We start from the raw sequence: 9,177 nt of genomic DNA, 5'->3' as shown, positions 1-9,177 counted from the left end.
AAAAAAAAAAAAAAAAAAAAAAAAAAAAAGGAAGATCGTGAGCTTTTATGAGCTTTTCCTCTTCTAAAGAAGTATTTTTTTTCTTTTTTTATTTTTTTAATAATCTCGAGCTGTCGATGAAATCGTCTCTTCTATGGTATCGTTTTTTAAGCGTGACTAAGTATGTAGGTTATCGAAACACTCTTCGTCTCTCATGTCTCTCTCGTTGATCCTGACGGAAGCTTATTGTATTATTTCTTCCTGTGTCGTTGCACTGTGTTATTATACGGTGTTTCAGCATGAAATCGCTTCGTGTGGTATGGTATCGTTTTTCTTCCGTGTTCAGGAATCGCGGGAAATGGAGATGGTTCGCGTGAGAGTTTCGCGCAGTATATTAATATACGTGATTTAACTGAATTTATTTGTAAATTTTTACGCAAGAAAATGTTTTAAGCAAGATACTTTTGATATTAAAGGATATGTAATAATCATACGGTTATTTTTTATCGTATCATTTTTATCGAAGTATGAATGTTATTTTAAATTTTTTGAGGATATTTTAACGTTTAATACTCGAAACTATATGTTCGAAAAATGCTGTATTAAATGCTCGATAAAATATTATTAAGATATATAGGGTTAAAAGAATAGTAATTAGCATCTTCTTATGATAATGCAGGAACATTAATGGTCAACTCGAAATCCATTACGATCAATACGATCAAGCGATTATCCAATGCAATTGATACATGTTTTCGGAATTATAGTTATAACATACTTCTTATCATGCAATCTTACGTATCTTTAGATATAAAATTTTGATAATTATTAGATTTTAATTCTATGTATTTTTCACATATTTTACTCCATTTAATACTCTTTTAAATCGTACAGTGAAATATTACATATTTCAAAGAATAAAATGATCTTCGTACCTCGATAAAAAAAGCGAAATATAAGAATTATAAAAAAAATATTAATTACATTATACCATTACAATTAATACTAAAAAAACTTTTGTTTGAAACATATTTTTGCACATAACAAATACAATAATTATTTAATATATTAGCAGTGTATCTAATATAATTATATCTAATTAAAATAATAAAAATTCGGTAAGTTCTTTGATTAAATGGTACTTTAGAAATATAATTATTATTAATAAATCATTTTTTTATTATTATATTTAAAATATATTTAAGAAATAAGAATTATTCTTCAAAGGACTATAAAGAAAAATAAAGAATCGACTAAATTGTGAATGATATTATTACGAATGAAATCATGTAATAAGAATGAAAGAAAACTATCTCAAACTTCTTTCTACGTTCCTATATCTTTCGAAACTCAACAAACCGAACAACAGCTTTACTATCACGACAACCTTGCATTCAACGAACTGCATCCAACAACAAATCGAAACTAATTCGATAACGAACATTCTTATCCCACGAACAACGAAAAAAAACAAAAAGAAAGTATTTAAATAGTCAGAATTTCATTTCATGTGAGATCTTCATCGATATTAATAAACCGTCACATATATACACACACATACATACATATATATATAAAATTCATCTCATTCGTTGAATAATCGAGCGCGAAAATCGATCGACCTCGAGGCATCGATCACAGCGACGCTTCATCAGAGCGCGTGTCGCGCGATAAAAACGCGCCTTCTCACGTGAGTCATACGCCGACATCGACGCTTCATAGTGCGTGGCTGCACGTACGTGGGATGAAATGCCGATCCGCCATGTACGTATCGCTCTTCCCTTTGCGGCGATGCTACGCGGCCCCCTTTTATTTCCCCCCCTCCTCTGCTATTATTAACGAACCGAGAAAATAAAAAAGGTGAAACGATGAAAATAAATCGCTAGCCAACGTGGCACAACGCGGTCACCGATCTGCCGATCGATCGCAACGAATCTCTTATTGGAGGGGATCATTCGAGGAAAGATTTTGCAAGATTATTTTGATGGATATTTGTACGCAATTGTGTTCGTTAGATGAATTTTGCACGAGAAATAGTAATGGATTAATTGTATAAGATTGATTTCGATATATTTTTGGCGTTGAAATTATAATTTAGTTAGCAGAATATTGATTGCAAAATATTGTGCCTTTTTTTTTTATTTGAGAATGGAATTTTAATCAGATGTGGATGTTGAGTTGAATCGTATAAAGTGTTTTTAGGATTCCTATTCTCGTAATATTTCGAATAAAGTAATTTCTTTTTTCGTGTTTTATAAAAAAAACTGTATCGTAAAATTACATAACCAAGAAAATAATACAAAAGAAAACACGTATAAAGCTGATTTTAATTAGAATAAACAATTATATCGGTAACAATTTTTACAAGCAAGGATGATTTTCAAGGATGAGAGAACGTGACTTTCGTTGGATCGAAATTAACGAGTTACGTGTAAATGTTTCACAATAAATGCGCATAATATCGACCCATCACTGACACAATAAAGAAAATCCATCTTCCTTTGGAAACGTAATCGAATCGTTCGTTAAAATGAAGCAAGCCTCGTGAGAGGAGAATCGTGCTGATCCTGATTCCATCCTTTTTATCGTTTGCCAAACATTCAGAGAGAAAGGAAGACGTACTGTAATGGAACCGGTGCTCTGCGAATTCCACACACGTCGCACTGGCAGCGTAACAAGGCGTAGCTCGCGACATCAAATCGCTTCTGCGATTATTGTTCTTCTGTGACACGCGTGCTTTGAACTTTTAGAAACGCGCGATCGTGCTGGAATATCTTCATTTCGATTCAATTGTCGATTCAATCCTTTCCCGCGAAAGGATTTTGAAACTTTTTATAAATACTTTTATGTTCCGTGCGAGGAAATTGAATAGAAACAAGTACTTTCTTGCGCTTCTGATTTCTGATATCGATGTTTTTTTTTTTTTTCTCTCCTCTGTCGTGTGAAATGAAGTTTGGTATTGTTGGTATCTTTTATGTAATTCCAATTGGTGAAACGTGAGAGCGCTTTTAATTAATGACTCGAATATCTTTATTTTTACTTTATACGCGTTGTAACCGATTTTTAAGGACGAATGTCTAAAATTTTATTATTACATCTAATTATAGAATTATAGACACAAGAAGGAATTAAGAAATTGAACGAATGATGCAAATATCAAGACATATTTTATTTTAAAAAATACAATTAATTTTAAAAAACTTTCCAATGTTAGATTTATAGATTTTTAGAGACCGATTTGATTTTTCCTCAGTAACCAATCAACATCTATAACATGCATCTAAATGTATATCAAAAAATATCAAAAAAAAGGTCGAAAAAGGTTAAAGAACGGGACCCTAAATATCTTGATTTTATTCAAACGCTTGCATTATTCAGAGCATCACGCGGATCAACGAACCCATCTTGTCGACAAAACACAGTTCGATGTAAAAAAAATTCCTTGCTCAAAAAAAAAAAAAAAACTCACAAGTAACGGAGCACCAAACCATTATCAGTGCGTTGTCTGGAACATTAAACGGATAACCCTTGAAAAAGTCGCTTCAAAATTCGCTCTTCGGGTTCTTTGACCCGTGTCGTCGCTCGCGAATTCCTTATTTCTCGTTCTCCTGCCGCATAATTCGCCGAAAATGTGTACGAGAGCATGTTATTCAACACAGAAAGGTGAAAGAGGATTTTATGCGAGACGCGTGAAACGGCGCGTAGTCGCTCATAGAAGTGTCTCGCCTCTTCTTATTCCGGTAAAACCGTTTTTATGCTCTGTTAAGCGTGTGGTTGGTTTCGCGACGCGTTGTTGAGTTGGTTTTTGCTTGCGACAAATGGATGTTATCTCTCTGAATTCGATTAAACATGAGTTATCTTATTTGATTATTTTGCCTCATTGAATGTAGAATAATGATGCATGATTTGAATAAGTATTTTTTGAATTATTTGTATGTAGCATGAACAGTATTCTTTGACTTTGGATTCGATTACGTAATATGAAACTTTGTCAATTGTTTAATTAGATAATAGATTACAATTGTGGATCATAGTAATAGCCAAAGTGTTATAATATTTTTTATATTATAAATGTAATATATTATAATCAACGAATTTATATTATAATTTACATTTAACTTTTGTATTTTTTTTTATAATTTTTAGAGTCATCCCAAAAATATCTCACTATATGCTAAAATTCCTAAATAATTTTATTAACTCTCATCGATTTTCACCACTGGATTTTATTAGAATATCAAATTTTATAGAATTATGTCATCGATATAAAATCTCAAAAGTAATACCTATTAATCGTATCTGAAGTTTAAAATAGCTTTAGAATACTAATTCTACGCGTTTTATTCACTCTATCAACTCGCTTCACACCTTTCCACGTAAATAATTCCTTTCCACACCGAAGGCGCGGTCAGTTCCGGCAAAATCGTGTGAGAAAATCCGCGAGGGGAGATTTCTTCTCCTCTCCGCGTTCCAACCGAGAGGCAGATCTCGAACGATCCCGCGGCGGCGACCTTCGTGGCCCCGGCGGAAACCGCGAAATCCACGGCCTTGCCGGCTCTCGAAAAGAATGGCCTCTTAACCCTTTCATCCCAGCCGCCTTCCAGAGATACGCATCGACGCCGTTCCGAGCGACAAGAGTAATCTTGTCACGCGCGGGGAATAATATACGCTCGAGATGCTCGATTTCCGGAGTAAGGACAATTTCCGTTTCCGTGTGTTCAATTCCCCATTCGAGAGATTACCTTTGCCACGCCGCTAATCCCAATGTGCAATTTTTTTTTTTTTTTTTTTTTTTTTTAGTATTTTTAAAGGTTTATGGGCTGGGTAAAATGCCCGGAGCCTGCCAAGGTTGGCGATCAACGTCACCGTTGCTTTCCTTATGGCGTGTATCGTCAAGAAGAGAAGTACCTCGCGAAAGAGGGGGGGGGGGGAGACCCTTGGTAAATTTGCTACCGGAGATAATTGGTGGCTGGAAGAATGGCTTCATCGTGCCAACAACGTGAGTTCTTTTTAAAGAGTAGCGGAATCGAACGTTCAATTTTCGTTTTCAATAACATGTGTTTATTGTTTGCGGGGAATTTTGATCGAGGAGGTCGAACAATGCGAGATGATAACAATCAGTTTCGTTCGAAGAGTTGACTCCATTGATTGTAAAGTGCCGTTACAGTATGATTAAATTTGATTCGTATCTTGAATCGTGTTTTTCAATGAATGATGGGATAATATTTTTTCGTATTTTCGAAAAAATTTTTGGAGAGCGTGTCCCATAGAAATTCATAATTTTCTATTAACAGAAGTTATTATGTGTTGTATATACAATATACAATCGCTTCTCATATGTATAACGTATTTTTACATTATATTATATTATATATATATATCATGGTAATGTATGAGCCAATATAACTTAGTGTCTATGGAATAGAAATTTTCTATGGATTCGAAAAACAATTCTTGAACAATCGGAATTGTCACAATTAATGAATACGAGATTAATATTGCAGTACCATTGTAATTTCTATAGCCAAAGATTTCTTTTTTCTATTAACTTCTTAATTTTCTATTAACAGAATTTATTATGTTGTTGTATATACAATATGCAATCGCTTCTCATATGTATAAATATATGTGTATAACATATATTTACATTATATTATATTGTGTTATAACATATATATATTACATTATACATATATGTATAAACATATCATGGTAATGTATGAGCCAATATAACTTAGTGTCTATGGAATAGAAATTTTCTATGGATTCGAAAAACAATTCTTGAACAATCGAAATTGTCACAATTAATGAATACGAGATTAATATTGCAGTACCATTGTAATTTCTATAGCCAAAGATTTCTTTTATTTTATTTTCTCAAACTCTCTATGGATAAATACTAAGTTGTATTATAATTATAATAGCCCATAAAAATGGCGATTGCATATATACAAATAGATGAAAAATTCAATGTATTTAAAATTTTCTTTAATATTTCAAAAATTACGATTATCACATTCGTTTCAACTCGTTCGTTTTAACAATTGAAGCGGAATAAAAAACGAGCATTATTATTCGCAAATTATATGTACAATATAATCATTTCCATCTGCTTTTATTTTCCCCCGATAAAAATCTCTTTCAGTAGAAAAACAATCATAAAGAAACGTTACTCGGAAAGAAGCTGTCATAATTAAATTAAAATCGTGCCAGAATTCCCGCCCAAATAGAATCATCCATAATCCTCTCTCTCTCCCCATCAAGATAAACCATTATATACAAAATCCTTCGTATCCTTTCCTCCCATCTTTCCATCTTCCAAAACGAAGAATTATCTAAGCCGGGGGCAACGTCGAAATTTCTTTTCGCGTCAAAGCAATTTCTGCGGGCCATTGACAAGGTCGGGCACAGGCTGGTTACCCCGCCCGTTTCACCTGTAACCCTGAATCCCCACCAACAAGCCTCGTATCCCGGAGCTGCAGCTTCTCGACTGTTACTCCTCTTTGTGTCTCTCTCCCCTTTAATTCGAACCTGCTGGTAACCAGAAAAATCTCTAATTGCAACGCGACTCTGTCTCTACATCCGAGTCGCGATGAAATCACGATTTCCTTCTCTCTCTCTCTCTCTCTCTCTAGTTCTGACGTGTTGACCAGTTTATCTTTACGTTGCATAGAGGGAAACAGAGATATATGTATATATATATGCATATGTATATAACGAATTTATATGCACACCGCGTTTATATACTGATATACGGGCAAACCTGTCCGAGGGACGATAAGCCACGCATGCGTTGTGCGTGGTTTTTGCTCGTTTTTTATTTTTTTCATCCATCCTTTGAATTCCTTCTTTCCCTTCCTTTTTGACCGTCCACTCACCCTCCTTCATCCGGATCGGATATTCAATTCGCAAGGTTATTCGAGTCGCCCCGAAATGAGAAATTAAAATATGATTCGAACGGATATCCTGCGATTAATTACGAATTCGCGACGTAATTGCCTCGAGTTTGTTTTTTTCTTTTTTTTTTTTTTTTTTTTGGAAACGTGTTCGAGAGCGTGAATGTGTAACAAATTTTATGAAATTTGGCGTGGGTATTTAATTTAAAGACGTCGTTGTTAATGAGCGTCACGTCGAGTTTGCAATTGATTTTCGTTGCAAATCACTTACAAAGGAATTATTGACTCTTCTTTCGCTCGGAGATTCCGAATAAATTGCATAGAATTCTGAGTTATTGTCGCATATTGTACAGATATGCACGCGCTTATAAAATTATGAGGATCATAGGCTGGATCCTCGCCGATTAAAACCCGCTGAAATAAAATTTCTTTCGTGATTAAAAGATTTCTCGGAAACAATTCTCGGATTTTCCGTTTCGACGAATCGCATAGGCGTTCGCGATCAAAATTCCATTTGATGCGATATAATAATAAACATCTCAATCAACGTTCGAACAGCCGAAACCATACATTAAGTAAACCCGTTGATAAATAAAAATGTACATTGAAGAAAGGAAAAAGACAAAGTCGGTGCATCCGACGTAATAAAACAACGTTCCTCTCCTCTTTCTTTTATTATCGCGTCGTTTGAAATATCGCATCCAATGAAAGAGCAGAGGAAGAAGGGGAGAGAAAGGGAGGGCTGCAAAAAAATGACGAAGCGAACCGCTCGTGGCTTCGAGTTAATCGCTCATTCCCTCCGGAATGAAGTCGTTTTTTTCCATCGAGTCGACGAATTACATTTTCATTTATTCCACGATGCGTCATACAGCACGAGACGACGACAGGCACGATGCGGGTTATACCTGGTGCACGCACGCTCGTTCACGCCGATTTATTATCTCGCTTCGCGGGAGTACCGGTTACTCGCCAAAGCGGACCCGGAACTCGTTATAATTATACGCGTTATGGTGTGTTATCTACGAGAGAGGGGAGGATAAGCCTTGTTACGCTTATCAAAGAAGATAAAGAGGTCGATAGAGATCCTCCAACAAAGATTTATCGTAAAGATGTTGGCAATCGAAGAACTCGGTTGATGAGGAGGAACACCGAGAGAGCATTGTTGTAATCTTTCTTTTCTTTCTCGTTTTTCTCGTTTGCTGAGTCAACAAAGTTTTTTTTGTCCTTTATTACTTTTTCCGTAATGACTAATAGATATAGAATTAAACGTTCCTTTTTAAAATTGTTTTATTAATGTAAATTGACAATAACGAAAGATGGATGGGATGTAAATTTTGTAAAAATTGTATTTTACGATATTTTATTTAATTTGCTCGTGCAAATTTAAATTTAAATCTAAATTTAACGAGAAGAATTTTCTTCAGACTTTTCCAGGAGTAGTGTAAAGTAATTTTACGCAATTTGAACGAATCGTTGAGAAATTGAGTAAACGATTAAGCAGACATAGATCAAAGGCAGATTACGTGGTGTGCTTAAATGGAATTCCGCTCACGTTGCACTCCATCATCCGTACGAAGATATTATGATGTCAATCAGTCTACCTCTTGACTGAAAACAGTCTGTTTAAGAACTCCGTTTATGGACTGAGCGGAATATTAAGCGGCGTAGAATCCGCGAGAATCGTACAATTTTACACGGATTAAAGTCGATGTTCGTAATACCAGGAAATGCATAACAATTTTTTTCAATTATACAAAAATCAATTCGTAGTTGCGATTCGTGTTTTAACAAACGATCTATATTTTTTTTTTCCTTACGCGAACGATTTTTGCAATTTCTATTTTGCGCAAATTGATCGATGCATTAGGGAAGTATTATTATGTTATTCGATATTGGAAATTTGTGTTTTATAACGAGCCATTCCGACTTTATATCGCGAGTGAAATTCTTTACGAATCATTCGATGTAGGAAGTATAAATAAAAAGACAAGGTTGCGAAGAGATGTTGTTGGATAACCGCATGCCTCGCCTAGGAATAATTCTTATTCAGAACTGGGGAATATAGAGCGGGGCAAGGAGAAAGGTTAATTTGTTTCATAATATCGAACGATCGGTTTCATCGACACCGCTTAATAGGTCGACTGCCCTCGATTGTCTCGTGCGAATGTAATGTATCAGTTTACCAACGGGAATATTAATTATAGTTTTTTTTTTTCCATACCGTGGAATCTTTATGTAACACTCGTGCATAGAATTTTGACTCGGATTGCTATATTTTTGTAGTCAATTCAGATCAAAGCTT

At 34.8% G+C, this 9,177-nt stretch overlaps 2 protein-coding genes and 1 long non-coding RNA gene across 3 annotated transcripts in view; 2 read left to right on the top strand and 1 right to left on the bottom strand.

Annotated features, from left to right (window-relative positions):
* LOC102681942 (nuclear migration protein nudC) overlaps positions 1-9,177 on the top strand; it is a 114,301-nt gene that overhangs the window by 37,254 nt on the left and 67,870 nt on the right. The gene's annotated exons all lie outside the window — the stretch shown is intronic.
* The window catches only part of LOC102681812, a 76,122-nt gene that overhangs the window by 35,547 nt on the left and 31,398 nt on the right, over positions 1-9,177 (bottom strand). The gene's annotated exons all lie outside the window — the stretch shown is intronic.
* Positions 1-9,177, top strand: part of LOC116185469 — a 24,952-nt gene that overhangs the window by 5,990 nt on the left and 9,785 nt on the right. The window contains exon 2 of the long non-coding RNA XR_004150320.1: positions 358-368. This is a non-coding gene — a long non-coding RNA (uncharacterized LOC116185469). The remainder of the gene's footprint in view (positions 1-357; positions 369-9,177) is intronic.

This window comes from Apis dorsata, unplaced genomic scaffold (assembly GCF_000469605.1).
Source record: "Apis dorsata unplaced genomic scaffold, Apis dorsata 1.3 scaffold_189, whole genome shotgun sequence".
Lineage (NCBI taxonomy): Eukaryota > Metazoa > Arthropoda > Insecta > Hymenoptera > Apidae > Apis > Apis dorsata.
This window is presented reverse-complemented; position numbering and strand designations above follow the sequence as displayed.